Source organism: Heptranchias perlo, chromosome 11 (assembly GCF_035084215.1).
Source record: "Heptranchias perlo isolate sHepPer1 chromosome 11, sHepPer1.hap1, whole genome shotgun sequence".
In the NCBI taxonomy this organism is placed as follows: domain Eukaryota; kingdom Metazoa; phylum Chordata; class Chondrichthyes; order Hexanchiformes; family Hexanchidae; genus Heptranchias; species Heptranchias perlo.
The window spans coordinates 7,535,537-7,552,268 of record NC_090335.1 but is presented as its reverse complement, the minus strand read 5'-3'; the positions used below and the strand labels follow the sequence as shown (position 1 = coordinate 7,552,268).

General features: G+C 46.6%; 4 non-coding genes across 4 annotated transcripts; all 4 read right to left on the bottom strand.

Annotated features, from left to right (window-relative positions):
- Nucleotides 1–4,138: 4,138 nt before the first annotated feature.
- On the bottom strand, nt 4,139–4,211 carry trnar-ccu (transfer RNA arginine (anticodon CCU)). The gene has a single exon. It is a non-coding gene; the product is annotated as a tRNA-Arg (tRNA).
- A 362-nt stretch (nt 4,212–4,573) lies between these two features.
- Nucleotides 4,574–4,646, bottom strand: trnar-ccu (transfer RNA arginine (anticodon CCU)). The gene has a single exon. It is a non-coding gene; the product is annotated as a tRNA-Arg (tRNA).
- Nucleotides 4,647–9,671: 5,025 nt separating this feature from the next.
- trnar-ccu (transfer RNA arginine (anticodon CCU)) lies at nt 9,672–9,744 on the bottom strand. Its single transcript has one exon. It is a non-coding gene; the product is annotated as a tRNA-Arg (tRNA).
- A 373-nt stretch (nt 9,745–10,117) lies between these two features.
- On the bottom strand, nt 10,118–10,190 carry trnar-ccu (transfer RNA arginine (anticodon CCU)). The gene has a single exon. It is a non-coding gene; the product is annotated as a tRNA-Arg (tRNA).
- Nucleotides 10,191–16,732: the final 6,542 nt, after the last annotated feature.

Here is a 16,732-nt window from a genome sequence, read left to right as displayed (position 1 = left end):
CTGATCAAGCTTTTGATCACCTGTTCTAATATCTCCTTTTGTGGCTCGGTGTCAATTTTTGTCTAATTACACTCCTGTGAAGCTCTTTGGGACATTTTACTACAGTAAGGAAGCGATCTAAATACAAGGTGTTTTTGTTGTTGATGTTGGAGCAGGTAATAACTCTGACGGTATCCAGCCTGCTGACCCACTGCCCAGTACATCCCAGACTCTGTTTACCTTCGCAGCAAGGGCTCTCCTCTCCACCACCTTTGTGTCACTGAAACTGATCATGTGTAGATGGGTTTATGGAAGAGTAGCTCAGACAGAATGGCCAATACCTCAGACTGGGCAGAAATCCTGCTGCATCTCAGCAACTCCCTGGATAAGACAGGCAGCTCCTGGAAGGACGTACGTATTCCTTGCAGTTTTATGAAAAAGAGCTGCCTGTCATAATTTAGGCTGTGCGTCTGGCAGAAAAAGATTGTCACCAGCGCACAGCACTTTGGATGAACTTCCATGTGCAGCACCTGAAGGTGGAAAGTTCCAAGCTGGGTGTGGCTGCACGTGAGTCTCAGAACCAGAGCAGAGACCCAGTGTCTCCTACTGAGTTTCCACTGAATCTTGGTGACAAATTCAGGGGGGAGGGATCAAAGTGAGAAACTGGAATCAAAAGATAGTGGTCACCTGTTGGTGGGAACATGTCACTGACCCACTCTGCCCGTCACACGGGGAGACCGAAACCATGGAGGCAAAACTAATCGCTTGGGAAAAATCTCATTTTTTAAAACTTTAATAAATGATTTAGTGGAATTCAATACAATTACAAGGCATGTCAAACTGGTTACCAGGGCAATATGGGTCAGAGGTAAGAGGGCAGACAGCACGAAATGATAGAATCCAAATGTCACAGATTGCTGTGTAAATCGCTGATCAGAAATCGAAGTCAATCCCTGAACGTGTCCTTTCTGATGAAAGCTCATTATTCTCTAAACCAGATCAATAATTTTACTACACACCAGACCCAAGTGTTCACACGATATTCACTCATTTTGAGAGCACACCTCATGACGATGAATGGGAGTTTGTCTCCTCCACCTGAGCCCAGATTTTCTGATCACGTGATTTGAAACACTGTGGTAACCAGGGTTATTCCCGCTGTTAACCTCGGTTCTGCCTCTCAGTACAGAGCTTGCTCTATGGGTGCTTACACACACATGGACAGCTACTCTCCCAATTTCAAATGAATTGATAGTCCATGAGGGTTAGGACTGCCTCCTCTCCGACATGGACTCCCGTTCCTGTCAGCACTAAAGAATGTGAAAGTGACATTCTTTTTGGCTTATTTTAAACATTGGTGCCCCTTAATCAGCTTGAGTGATGATTTAATCATTCAGTGCTGATCAAGTATTGCTGGGTTTAATTCGATGGGGACTGAAGGTGTGGAGCTCGTGTTGTGCAGCTCCCGGACACAGACACACGTCAATTTAAGTGTCCTCCCATTTTCCAATATCTTTGTTAAAGATGGGAGCAGTGAAAAGAAGGAACTTCCATTGATATGATGCCTTTTACAACCTCAGGACGTCCCAAAGCGATTCACAACTCATGAAGTACTTTTGAGGTGTCGACTGCGGGAACCTGAAAAAGAACGAACTTCCATTTATATCGTGCCTTTCATGGCCTCAAGACATCTCAAAGTGCTTCAAATGATTTACTTTTGAAGTGTAGTCCATAAACAGCAATGAGATAAATGACCAGACAATCCATTTTTGGTGGTGTTGTATGAGGGATAAATGTTGACCAGGACACTGGGAGAACTCCCCTGCTCTTCACCTGAGAGGCCAGACTGGGTCTCGGTTTAGTGTCTCATTCTGAAGGATGAAAGTGTTGGACCAGCTTCTGTGCTCAAGTCTCTGGGGCTGGAAACCTCAACCTTCTGACTCAGAGGTGAGAGTGCTACCACTGAGACATGGATTCATTGTCCTGGTCACAGAAGGAATGGGAAAATGAGAAGGCAGAGGATTGGTGCAGATACTTTATATTGAAACTAGAATAACAGCAAAAGTGCACACTTGTTTTTGTTAGTTGATAAAATTATGAAATGATGAAGAATAACCTGTTTATAAGAAAAAGACTCTGATCTGTTTCAAAACTTTGTTTCTTGCAAATTTGTTTAGGTATGAAAAATCATGGAGCAAAATGAAGAAAACAAAGATGCTGCAGGATGCTTTGGAGAGGGCCGGGCGGAAGGACTTGGCAGATAAACTGCGATGTCTGCACTGGGGGCACCAGAAACTCAGTAGCCGTGTGGAGCTGCCCTCAGCCTTCCCATTCCTCATCACAGTTCACAAGACCATCAATAACAGGGAGGACCTGCAGAAGATCAATCAGCTCAGCCAGAAATAGTAAGGAAAGGCAATTGCTCTCGTGTCTTCTGACCACCGTGCTTTCTAAAATACAGAGTGACGTTCGGAAACTGAAAGTGTTACTTCTATCGTATAAATCTGTGGAGATGTGAAAGGCATAATAAAAATGGCAAACATTTCAGTGGTTCTGCATTTTTCCTCCACAACTTCAGAACGTATCTGATTCTTTTTCCTTCTGAAGGTCCAAATACCATTCCTCAGGGCACCATACACTTACTGTCTGGCTCCTACTAACAGCCAACCAGAGCGGGTACCTGAGATTGTGTGAGAGGATCCTGCACTGGGTCAGTGTCCAACTCCCCCAATCTTCTCTCTCTGGGCAAGTCTCAAGCCTCTTCTTGGTGCATTCCCCAGCTGGAATCAGGAACTCTGCTGTCGAGGTATGTGTCCTGCCAGCCCATAGCACAGAACATTGAGGCCTAACACATATCGCAGCAATACTGTGCCTTTAGACCTTGGTCAGGCCTCAGTTCGGATACTGTGTCCAGTTTTGGTGGTCTCACAAGGTGGGGGATATTGAGGCTTTGGAAAGGATGCAGAAGAGGACTTCAAGATTAATTCCCATTTTAGAACAGTTCTCCCACCCAGATAGGGTCAACAAGCTGGGTCTCTATATTTAGTGAAGTGTAGACTCAGGGGTGATTTGATCGAGGTTTATAAAATAATGAAGGGATTAGACTGTGTTTAGTGTGGACCAATTATTTCAACTGAATAGTTTAGGGAGGACCAGGGGTCCTGTTTACCAGTTATTTAAGGGCAGATCGAGATTTGATGTTGGTCGTTTCTTCCTTTCCCAGAGGACAGTGGACCAGTGGGACAGGTTACCGGCTGGTCTGGAGAACACTGATTGGCTGTATTTATGATGTCAGCTGTGGCTCAGCCAGTCGCACTCTTATCACTCAGTTAGAAGGTCATGTGTTCAAGTCCCACTCCAGAGACTTGAGGACAGAGTCCAGGCTGACACTTCAGTGCAGTACTGAGGGAGAGCTGTGCTGTATTTCACGTCAGGTGTTTGTGAAAGATCACATGATATTATTTTGGAGTTCTCCCCGGTGTCCTGGCCAATATTCATCCCTCAACCAACATCACTAAAACAGATTATCTGGTTATTATCTCATTGCTGTTTTGGGATCTTGCTGTGCGCAAATTGGCTGCTGTGTTTCCTACATTAGAACAATGACTACACTTTAAAACTACTACATTGGCTGGAAAGCGTTTTGGGACGTCCTGAGGTTGTGAAAGTATTGACATCTGGTGGGATACTCGTGTCTGATGGGAGCAGTGCAATGACCCCCTAATCATATCTATCTGGTGGTCCTGGTACGGTCAGGGTAAGAACTGTCGAAGGGACTCTGACATGGAAAAAACGCAGAGCATGACCTGCTGGATGGAAAGTGGTGCAAGAAATGGGTTTCCTCTTGTTCTGTTAGGCATGGAAGAGGAGGAGAAGAAGAAGACAGTGTTCAGTAAAATGAGGAAAGGAGGTAAAGGGACATTATTTGCCTGGAAAATGCAGGTGACATTGTTCCCTGAGTATTGGGATGGCGCACAGCTTGGTAGAAGCATCGCATTGGTTTGTGCCACTGGAAAGCAAGTGACAGAGTGAGAAGGGTGCTGGACAGGAGCTCCCTGGATTGGTTGGTAAGTTAAAAGGAAAGCTCCCTGACTGTCACGGAATGGAGCAATGTTCAGAGAAGGTGTTTTGACTTTTGTTTCAGAGCCAAAAACTACTTCACCCCAGATGGGACTTGAACCCACAATCCCTGGCTTAGGAAGCCAGTGCCTTATCCATTAGGCCACTGGGGCTGTATATAATAAAGGCTTGTTGCTTGCAATCTATTCACTGCTAAATTTGATGCCTTTTTATGGGCCATCCCTTTCTTTTCACACACAATCACAGTGTATCAGTTCCAAAGATCCCAGCAATGACGTGACAGGATCTGACTTGCTTTTGTGTGTCAGCAATTGGTACAGTTGAGTGTTGGGCAAAATGTCGATTTTATGTGAAAAGCAAGTGGTTTTGTCGCTGTTTCCTTGCCCCTCCTGGGAATAAGTTTCATCAATTCACAGGACACCTCGTGTGATTGAGCTCTTTGAGATCTCTGGAATTCAGCAATGAGGACAAAGAGCTGGTTTTCACAGAATGCAGTTGGTTTAAAAACCAAACTCACCCCAGATGGGACTTGAACCCACAATCCCTGGCTTAGGAGGCCAGTGCCTTATCCATTAGGCCACTGGGGCTGTACATTATCAGTGTTTGGTGCTTGTGACCTGCTCCTTTGTCTCCATGGATTCACTTCCAAACTTGAGGCCATTTTATTCACAATCACATTGTGTCAATTCCAAAGATCCCAGCAATGATGTGACAGGATCTGATTTGCTCTTGTGTGTTGGACATTGGAGTATTTTGAATTGGAGCAATGTGATTTGCCCCATGGCTCTCGGACTAAATATGACGATTAGTGAAGAGGAGGGCCCCACGATTACAAATCGTCCAATCAAACTAAAATGTCTGCAACTAAAAATAAAATTAACCAATGATCTGGTTCCTTTCGTTCGTGACACAGTTGCTGTCCTGCGTCGCCCACGAAGGCTTCAAGTGTATTGGTGGAGCCCACGCGATCCCTCTCCAAGGTCACCCGGGTGTGTTGAAGGCCGTGGAACAGCGGCCAGCAGTCAGAACAATCCTCCATGTGGATGCTTCCAGTGGATGGTGGTTTTAGCCTGGCCCAGGAACATCCCCACCAGGGGTTCATCTGATCCGCTCACCCCCCGCCTCTCTCCCCCACCCTGTGCACTGGGTGCCCGAAGACAAGGACTTCAAGGTAACTAAAACTTGAGGTGCGGCCCCTTTAAATAGTGAAACAGGGGTTGCAGCCTCCGGTACTGTAAATAAAGATAATGTATATCTTCATCCAACCCATAAAATGGACAAGTGGCCGGGTATCTGTGAAATGGCCGAGGAGAATGTTCATGCAACCCTCTCCACCCCAGGTCTCCAATGGAGCATAGGAGGAACCCCAAATACAGGGCTTTCCTGAGGGGACACTCGCCTCTGCCGGCCAGCAGGATATTACCCGTGGGCATGTCGGGACGGAAGGCGAGGGAGAGTATGCAGCAGTGACCTATTCAGGAAATCCCTCCACTCAGAGCAGAATGGGCCCAAGGGAATCTCCGAGAGATGCCTCAATTTGGGAGGCCAAGTTTGCAGAGGGAGACTCCGGTGCCTCGCACCAATAAGCAGTTCCGTCCGAATATGGGTGAGATTCACCGGAATTGCTCCATATGGCTGAGCCTCCTCGACACACTCAACTGAGTCAGGGTCAATTGTGATTTTAGCCCCTGGATGGCTTTGGTTACAGGCCAGATGTAATTGTCAGCTCATCGGCTGCTGAAATCCTCATCCATGGCCTTGTCACCTCCAATCTTAACTTCTCTGAATTCAGGCACGGGAGGTTGCCTGCCCCAGAAGAAAGAGAGGCGGGAGTGGGGGGGCTAATTTAAATGGCGATTTTAACTGTGGGCCTGATTAAGGCTCTCACACTTGATCCTGTGAATGAAAGCTGGTGTCAGGCAAAATCCTGGCCAAAGGAAGTCCGGGTAAGGCCCGTTCATTTTTACTTTTTATGGTTCCTTGTGAGGGCAGGGGAGGAGATGGGGAGATTGAGGGGGGCGACAGGGAGAGGGAGAGGAGGTGATGAGGAGACGGGGGTGGATGGGGAGAGTGATTGAGGGAGAGGGCGAGGGGGCCAGTGACTGAGAGATGGAGAGGAGGGAGGGGCGAAGTGGGGGAGTGACGGAGTGAGGCGGGGGCAGGAGGGAGACGGACGGAGAGGGATGGGGGGAGTGATTGAGGGAAGGAGAGAGAGTCAGGGGAGCTTGTGCTGGGGATGCTGATGAGGCCTGGGGTCTAATTTCCATCGATCTTCGGGCCTCTCGGTTCGGGCCTGTCCTGGTCGGCCCAGACCAAAATCTAACCCACAGTTTTCATGCCACAGCCTGAAAGCTTTGAGAATGACATAGAAATTACAACACAGAAACTGGGCGTTGGCCCCAACCAGTCGGTGCTGGTCTTGATCCCCCACACGAGCAGTATCCTAATCCCATGTGTCCGCCCTATCCCTTCGTTCCCCTTTCCATCAATCACCTGTCTAACCTGTTCTTAAATGTTGACACCATCCCTGCTGCAATCACTGTCTCCAGTAGTGTATCCACCATAACCCACAGCCTCACAGCCCTCTGTGCAAAAACCTTTCTGCTGCTCTGTGTCCTCAATCTCTTCCATTTAATCCTGTATCTAGAGTCACCATTACCTCTTGCCTTAAACCCGCTATTCCATGAACTTTTTCAATAACCTTATCTACTTGCGGTGCTGCTTTTAATGTCTTGTGCAGTTGAAGCAGATATTGCTGGCACCTTTTGTATTGGGTTATTTTAAAAGCTGTTTTCCTGACCCAGGATGCAGTGATCAACCTGAAGTCTGTCCAAGAACTCGCCAAAGACCTGGGCTTTGAATGGACCATTGTGGCTTCCGAGCTGGGATTCACAAGGGCGGAGATCGGCCGTTTTCACACGGCCTCTGTTCAGAAAAAGGTGCAAGCAAAGAAAATGTTCGAGAGCTGGTATGTCGAAAGCTCCATCACTAAAAATGAATAGTCTTAAGGAGTGGGATCTCACTAATGTTTCTGAGCTAGCATTTAATGCAATGACCCTCTCACCGTTCTGATATTGTACGCAGCTCTCCAAACCGGCAGACAATGGGCCGTCTCCCAATGTACATGGTGACTGGGTGAGGTGCTGAGTGCGTAGTGACAGGCATGGAGGAGAAACACTTGCATTTATATAGCACCTTTCATGGCCTCGAGACATCCCACAGCACTTCAATGAAGTACGTTTCAAGTGTAGTCACTTCAAAGTGAAGTTGTAACGACACCAAATAAGGGGGTAGAGTTAACACTGAGGAGGATGGGAGAAAATACAAGAAGACATCAATAAACTTGCAGAACGGGCGTGTAATTGGCAAATGAATTTCCATATACATTAAGTGTGAGGTGGTACATTTTGGGAGGAAGAATAAAGAGGCCACCTACTCCTTGGAAAATCAGAGTCTAAATGGGGTCGAGGAGCAGAGGGATCTGGGGGTACAGATACACAAATCAGTAAAAGTAACAACACAGGTTAATAAGGCCATAAAAAGGCAAATCAAGCACTAGGGTTCATTTCTAGAGGGATAGAATTGAAAAGCAGAGAAATTACGTTGAACTTGTATCGAACCTTAGTTAGACCACACTTGGAGAACTGAGAACAGTCCTGGTCTCCATATTATATAAAGGATATATTGAGAATAGACTGATGGGGCAGTAATTGGCCGGATTGGATTTGTCCTGCTTTTTGTGGACAGGACATACCTGGGCAATTTTCCACATTGTCAGGTAGATGCCAGTGATGTAGCTAATTACATTCGATGTAATTCTATGTAATGTAGGAAATGTGGCAGCTAATTTACACACAGCAAGATCCCACAAACAGCAATGAGAGAAATAAACAGGTGATCTGTTTTTTTTGTGATTTTGGTTGAGGGATAATTATTGTCCCGGACACTGGGGAGAACTCCCCTGCTCTTCTTCGAAATAGTTCCATGGGTTCTTTTACATCCACCTGAGAGGGCAGACGGGGCCTCAGTTTAACGTCTCATCCAAAAGACGGCACCTCCGACAATGCAGCACTCCCCCAGCATTGCACTGGAGTGTCAGCCTGAAGTGGGACTTGAACCCACAACCTTCTGACTGAAACTTTGAGCCAAGGCTGATACATGAAGGTTGGTCTGATCGGTGTTCCCAGAGACTTGAGCAGAAAATCTGGGCTGACACTTTAGTGCAGTACTGAGGGAGAGCTGTGCTGTATTTCAGGTCAGGTGTTTTGCAAAAATCACATGATATTATTTTGGAGTTCTCCCCGGTGTCCTGGGGCCAATATTCATCCCTCAACCAACATCACTGAAATAGATTATCGGGTCATTATCTCATTGTTGTTTGTGGGATCTTGCTGTCCGTGAATTGTCTGCTGCGTTTCCTACATTACAACAGTGACTACACTTCAAAATTACTTCATTGGCTGTACAGCGTTTTGGGACGTCCTGAGGTCATGAAAGGTGCTATATAAATGCAAGTTCTTTTAAAAGACGTTTCCTCAAAGTCCTGTTTCCAGGACCAAGACGGAGATTACGTTGTAGAAGAGGTAGCTATCCCATAATATAAATCAGGGTCCATGTGATCTCCTGGACTAGTTTTGATCACCTAAAGGGGTCAGAGAGGAATTTACAGATTTTATTTCTCTCATTGTCCTCCATTTTTAATCTATTTTTTTCACCTCTCCCAGGGGATTACACGGCTCTGGGTGGGTGGGGAGTATCTGTATCGAGATGCATCGGGCAACACAACTTCATGGGACAGGCAAGATAGACCAGTTGGTCTTTTCCTGTCTGTCACTTTCATTTGCTCGAGTGACTCCCAAACTCATTGCCTTCCCCATTAGGCCACTGGGGTCACAGCTACTACCACAACCTTTGTGCAATTGGTCATTGCTCTACGCTCTCATAACATTCGACCTGTTCTTGTCGCCACTCACTTTGTTTTTATCAATAAATATATCTGCCAGTTCCACACACTTCAGCAATGATTGGTAGCAGTTGTGAACACTTTTGATTTCCTCAAACAGTCCTGGCAAGTGTAGACGAGAGTTCTGGTCCCTGAATGGTGGGTTGACATCCGGTGGGGTACTCGTGTCTGATGGGAGCAGAGTAACGACCCCCCCCATCATATCTATCTGGTGGTCCTGGTAAGGAGTTGCGAGTCAGGGGAACAACTGTTCATGTTAGAATGGACTCTGACACGGGAAATACCCAGAGCATGACCTGCTGGATGGAAAGTGGTGCAAGAAATGGGTTTCCTCTTGTACTGTTAGGCATGGAAGAGGAGGAGAAGAAGAAGACAGTGTTCGGCAAAATGAGGAAAGGAGGTAAAGGGTCATTATTTGCCTGGAAAGTGCAGGTGACATTGTTCCCTGAGTATTGGGATGGCGCACAGCTTGGTAGAAGCATCGCATTGGTTTGTTCCACTGGAAAGCAAGTGACAGAGTGAGAAGGGTGCTGGACAGGAACTCCCTGGATTGGTTGGTAAGTTAAAAGGAAAGCTCCCTGACTGTCACGGAATGGAGCAATGTTCAGAGAAGGTGTTTTGACTTTTGCTTCAGAGCCAAAAACTGCTTCACCCCAGATGGGACTTGAACCCACAATCCCTGGCTTAGGAGGCCAGTGCCTTATCCATTAGGCCACTGGGGTTGTGTGTAACAAGAGCTTGGTGGTTGCAACTTGCCCCTTTGTCTCTATCTATTCACTGCCAAATTTGATGCCTTTTTATGGGCCGTCCCTTTCTTTTCACACACAATCACATTGTATCAGTTCCAAAGATCCCAGCAATGATGTGACAGGATCTGACTTGCTTTTGTGCGTCAGCAATTGGTACAGTTGAGTGCTGGGCAAAATGTTGATTTTATGTGAAATGCTTCGTCGCTGTTTCCTTGCCCCTCCTGGGAACAAGTTTCATCCATTGACTGGACACCTCCTTGTGATTTCGCTCTTTGATCTCTTTGTATTTCAGCAATGAGGACAAAGAGCTGGTTTTCACAGAATGAAATTGGCTTAAAATTAACCTCACCCCAGATGGGACTTGAACCCACAATCCCTGGCTTAGGAGGCCAGTGCCATATCCATTAGGCCACTAGGGCTGCACACTATTGGTGTTTGGTGCTTGTGACCTGCTCCTTTGTCTCTATGGATTCACTTCCAAACTTGAGGCCTTTTTATTCACAATCACATTGTGTCAATTCCAAAGATCCCAGCAATGATGTGACAGGATCTGATTTGCTCTTGTGTGTTGGACATTGGAGTATTTTGAATTGGAGCAATGTGATTTGCCCCATGGCTCTCGGACTCAATATGACGATTCGTGAAGAGGAGGGCCCCACGATTACAAATCGTCCAATCAAATTAAAATGTCTGCAACTAAAAATAAATTAACCAATGATCTGGTTCCTTTCGTTAGTGACACAGTTGCTGTCCTGCGTCGCCCACGAAGGCTTCAAGTGTATTGGTGGAGCCCACGCGACCCCTCTCCAAGGTCACCCGGGTGTGTTGAAGGCCGTGGAACAGCGGCCAGCAGTCAGAACAATCCTCCATGTGGATGCTTCCAGTGGATGGTGGTTTTAGCCTGGCCCAGGAACATCCCCACCAGGGGTTCATCTGATCCACTCACCCCCCGCCTCTCTCCCCCACCCTGTGCACTGGGTGCCCGAAGACAAGGACTTCAAGGTAACTAAAACTTGAGGTGCGGCCCCTTTAAATAGTGAAACAGGGGTTGCAGCCTCCGGTACTGCAAATAAAGATAATGTATATCTTCATCCAACCCACAAAATGGACAAGTGGCCGGGTATCTGTGAAATGGCCGAGGAGAATGTTCATGCAACCCTCTCCACCCCAGGTCTCCAATGGTGCAGAGGAGGAACCCCAAATACAGGGCTTTCCTGAGGGGACACTCGCCTCTGCCGGTGAGCAGGATATTACCCGAGGGCATGTCGGGACGGAAGGCGAGGGAGAGTATGCAGCAGTGACCTATTCAGGAAATCCCTCCACTCAGAGCAGAATGGGCACAAGGGAATCTCCGAGAGATGCCTCAATTTGGGAGGCCAAGTTTCCAGAGGGAGGCTTCGGTGCCTCGCGCTGATGAGCAGTTCCGTCCAAATATGGGTGAGATTCACCGGAATCGCTCCATATGGCTGAGCCTCCTCGACACACTCAACTGAGTCAGGGTCAATTGTGGAATTTAGCCCCTGGATGACTTTGGCTGCAGGCCAGATATAATTGTCAGCTCATCGGCTGCTGAAATCCTCATCCATGGCCTCGTCACCTCCAATCTTAACTTGTCTGAATTCCGGCACGGGAGGTTGCCTGCCCCAGGAGAAAAAGAGGCGGGAGTGGGGGGGCTAATTTAAATGGCCATTTTAACGGTGGGCCCGACTAAGTCTCGCACACTTGAACCTGTGAATGAAAGCTGGTGTCAGGCAAAATCCTGGCCATAGGAAGTCCAGGTAAGGCCCATTTATTTTTACTTTTTATGGTTCCTTGTGAGGGCAGGGGAGGAGATGGGGACATTGAGGGGGGGTGATGGGGAGATTGAGGAGGTGATGAGGAGATTGAGGGGGGCGACAGGGAGAGGGAGAGGAGGTGATGAGGAGACGGGGGTGCGATGGGGAGAGTGATCGAGGGAGAGGGCGAGGGGTCTAGTGACTGAGAGATGGAGAGGAGGGAGGGGCGAAATGGGGGAGTGACGGAGTGAGGCAGGGGGCAGGAGGGAGACGGACGGAGAGGGATGGGGGGAGTGATTGAGGGAAGGAGGCAGAGTAAGGGGAGCATGTGCTAGGGATGCTGATGTGGCCTGGGGTCTAATTTCCATCAATCTTCGGGCCTCTCGGTTCGGGCCTGTCCTGGTCGGCCCAGACCAAAATCTAACCCACAGATTTCATGCCACAGCCTGAAAGCTATGAGAATGACATCGAAACAACAACACAGAAACTGGGCGTTGGCCCCAACCAGTCGTTGCTGGTCTTGATCCCCCACACGAGCAGTATCCTAATCCCATGTGTCCGCCCTATCCCTTCGTTCCCCTTTCCATCAATCACCTGTCTAACCTGTTCTTAAATGTTGACACCATCCCTGCTGCAATCACTGTCTCCAGTAGTGTATCCACCATAACCCACAGCCTCACAGCCCTCTGTGCAAAAACCTTTCTACTGCTCTCTGTCCTCAATCTCTTCCATTTAATCCTGTATCTAGATTCACCATTACCTCTTGCCTTAAACCCGCTATTCCATGAACTTTTTCTATAACCTTATCTACTTGAGGTGCTGCTTTTAATGTCTTGTGCAGTTGAAGCAGATATTGCTGGCACCTTTTGTATTGGGTTATTTTAAAAGCTGTTTTCCTGACCCAGGATGCAGTGATCAACCTGAAGTCTGTCCAAGAACTCGCCAAAGACCTGGGCTTTGAATGGACCATTGTGGCTTCCGAGCTGGGATTCACAAGGGCGGAGATCGGCCGTTTTCACATGGCCTCTGTTCAGAAAAAGGTGCAAGCAAAGAAAATGTTCGAGAGCTGGTATGTCGAAAGCTCCATCACTAAAAATGAATAGTCTTAAGGAGTGGGATCTCACTAATGTTTCTGAGCCAGCATTTGATGCAATGACCCTCTCACCGTTCTGATATTGTCCGCAGCTCTCCAAACCGGCAGACAATGGGCCGTCTCCCACGGTACTTCAATGAAACATGTTTCAAGTGCAGTCACTTCAAAGTGAAGTTGTAACGACACCAAATAAGGGGGTAGAGTTAATATTTTTTTTTTTATTTGTTCATGGGATGTGGGTGTCGCTGGCAAGGCCGGCATTTATTGCCCATCCCTAAGAGGGCAATTAAGAATCAACCACATTGCTGTGGGTCTGGAGTCACATCTCGGCCAGACCGGGTAAGGACGGCAGGTTTCTTTCCCTAAAGGACATTAGTGAACCAGATGGGTTTTTATGACAATCTGGTAGTTTCATGGCTGTCATTACTGATATTAGTATTTTAATTCCAGATTTTTTTATTTTTTTAAATTTAATTAATTCAATTTAAATTTGCCAGCTGCCGTGGCTGGATTTGAACTCGCGACTCTGGATTTTCGTCCAGGCCTCTGGATTATTAGCCCAGTAACATAACCACTACGCTACCGTACCCTAACACTGAGGAGGACTGGGGGAAAATACAAGAAGACATCAATAAACTTGCAGAATGGGCGTGTAATTGGCAAATGAATTTCCATATACATTCAGTGCGAGGTGGTCCATTTTGGGAGGAAGAATAAAGAGGCCACCTACTCCTTGGAAAATCAGAGTCTAAATGGGGTCGAGGAGCAGAGGGATCTGGGGGTCCAGATACGCAAATCACTAAAAGTAGCAACGCAGGTTAATAAGGCCATAAAAAAGGCAAATCAAGCACGAGGGTTCATTTCTGGAGGAATAGAATTGAAAAGCAGAGAAGTTATGTTAAACATGTATAGAACCTTAGTTAGACCACACTTGGAGTATTGTGAACAGTCCTGGTCTCCATATTATGAAAAGGATGTGGAGGCATTGGAGAAGGTGCGAAAAAGATTTATTCGTCTGATACCAGAACTGAGAGGTTATACCTATCAGGAAAGATTGAACAAGCTGGGGCTCTTTCCTCTAGAAAAGAGAAGACTGAGGGATGACCTGATAGAGGTCTTTAAGATTATGGGAGGGTTTGAGGGTGTAGATTTAGAGAAAATGTTTCCACTTGCAGGGAGACCAGAACTTGGGGCCATAAATATAAGATAGTCGCCAATAAATCCATAAAGGAATTCAGGAGAAACATCTTTCCCCAGAGAGTGGTTAGAATGTGGAACTCGCTACCACAAGGAGTAGTTGAGGCGGCTAGTCTAGATACATTTAAGTGGAAACTAGATAAACACATGAGGGAGAAAGGAATAGAAGGATATGCTGATCGGGTTAGATGAAGAAGGGTGGGAGGAGGCTCGTGTGGAGCATAAACGCCGGCATGGACCTGTTGGGCCGAATGGCCTGTCTCTGTGCTGTACATTCTATGTAATGTAGGAAATGTGGCAACTAATTTACACACAGCAAGGTCCACAAACAGCAATGAGAGAAATAAACAGGTGATCTGTTCTCGATTTGATGTTGGTCATTTTTCTTTTCCCAGAGGACATTGGACCAGTGGAACAGGTTGCCGGCTCGTGTGGTGAACACTGATGGGCTGTGTTGGTGGTTCCAGCTGTGGCTCAGTCAGTATCACATGTGTTTTTAATTCCGATGAGGTCACGGTTTCAAATCCTACTTCAGAGACTTGAAGTACATAATCTAGACTGACACTTAAGTGCTTTAATGAGAGAGTGTTGTGCTGTCTTTCAGGTCAGGTGTTTGTAAAAGATCACATGATGTTATTTTGGAGTTGCCCCAGTGTCCTGGCCAATATTCATCCCTCAACCAACATCACTAAAACAGATTATCTGGCCATTATCTCATTGCTGTTTGTGGGATCTTGCTGTGTGCAAATTGGCTGCCGCGTTTCCGACATTGTGACAATTACGACACTTCAAAATGACTTCATTGGCTGTAAAGCGCTTTGGGACGTCCTGAGGTTGAGAAAGGCGCCACATAAATGCAAGTTCTTTTCAAAAAATATATTTGCTCGAAGTCCTGTTTCTAGGACCAAGGGTGGAGATCACCTCGTCGAAGCGTTAGTTATCCTATAATATAAATCAGGGTCCATGTGATCTCCTGGACTAGTTTTGATCACCTCAAGGGGTCAGAGAGGAATTTTCCAGATTTTATTTCCCTAATTGTCCTACATTTATAATCTGTTTTTTTCACCTCTCCCAGGGGATTACACGGCTCTGGGTGGGTGGGGAGTATCTGTATCGAGATGCATGGGGCAGCACAAATTCATGGGACAGGCTAAATAGACCAGTTGGTCTTTTACTGTCTGTCACTTTCATTTGCTCGAGTGACTCCCAAACTCATTGCCTTCCCCATTAGGCCACTGGGGTCACAGCTACTACCACAGCCTTTGTGCAATTGGTCATTGCTCTACGCTCTCATAACATTCCACCTGTTCTTGTCGCCACTCACATTGTTTTTATCAATAAAAAAATCTGCCAATTCCACGCACTTCAGCAATAATTGGCAGCAGTTGTAAACACTTTTGATTTCCTAAAACAGTCCTGGCAAGTGTAGACGAGAGTTCTGGTCCCTGAATGGTGGGTTGACATCCGGTGGGGTACTCGTGTCTGATGGGAGCAGAGTAACGACCCCCCCCATTATATCTATCTGGTGGTCCTGGTAAGGAGTTGCGAGTCAGGGTAACAACTGTTCATGTTAGAATGGACTCTGACACTGAAAAAACCCAGAGCATGACCTGCTGGATGGAAAGCAGTGCAAGAAATGGGTTTCCTCTTGTACTGTTAGGCATGGAAGAGGAGGAGAAGAAGAAGACAGTGTTCAGTAAAATGAGGAAATGAGGTAAAGGGACATGATTTGCCTGATAAATGCAGGTGACATTGTTCCCTGAGTATTGGGATGGCGCACAGCTTGGTAGAAGCATCGCATTGGTTTGTTCCACTGGAAAGCAAGTGACAGAGTGAGAAGGGTGCTGGACAGGAACTCCCTGGATTGGTTGGTAAGTTAAAAGGAAAGCTCCCTGACTGTCACGGAATGGAGCAATGTTCAGAGAAGGTGTTTCAGCTTTTGTTTCAGTGCAAAAAACTGCTCCACCCCAGATGGAACTTGAACCCACAATCCCTGGCTTAGGAGGCTCGTGCCTTATTCATTAGGCCACTGGGGCTGAATGTAATAGGAGCTTGGTGCTTGCAACTTGCCCCTTTGTCCCTATCAATTCACTTCAAATTTGATGCCTTTTTATGGGCCGGCCCTTTCTTTTCATCCACAATCACATTGTATCAGTTCCAAAGATCCCAGCAATGACGTGACAGGATCTGACTTGCTTTTGTGTGTCAGCAATTGGTACAGTTGAGTGTTGGGCAAAATGTTGACGGTTGGTGAAAAGCAAGTGGCTTTGTCGATGTTTCCTTGCTCGCCCTGGATATAAGTTCCGTCAATTTCCAGGACATCTCCTGTGATTGAGCTCTTTGATCTCTCTGTAATTCAGCAATGAGGACAAAAAGCTGGCTTTCACACAATGTTGTTTATTTAACATCAAACTAACCCCACATGGAACTTGAATCCACAATCCCTGGTTTAGGAAGCCAGTATCTTATCCATTAGGCCACTGGGGCTAATGGATAAGATACTGGTTCTTGTGACCTGTCCCTTTGTCTCTATGGATTTACTTCCAAACTTGAGGCCTTTTTATTCACAATCACATTGTGTCAATTCCCAAGATCCCAGCAATAATGTGACAGGATCTGATTTGCTCTTGTGTGACGACATCCCAGAGTATGAAAGGAAGTGGCCCTGGAAATAATGGATGCATTGGTGATCATCTTCCAAAATTCTATAGACTCTGGAACAGTTCCTCCAGATTGGAGGGTGGCAAATGTAATCCTACGATTTAAAAAAGGAGGGAGAGAAAAAACAGGGAATTACAGAGGTGGGGAAAATGCTCGAGTCTATTATAAAAGATGTGATAACAGAACACTTGGAAGGCATTAACGGGATTGGACCAAGTCAGCATGGGTTTATGAA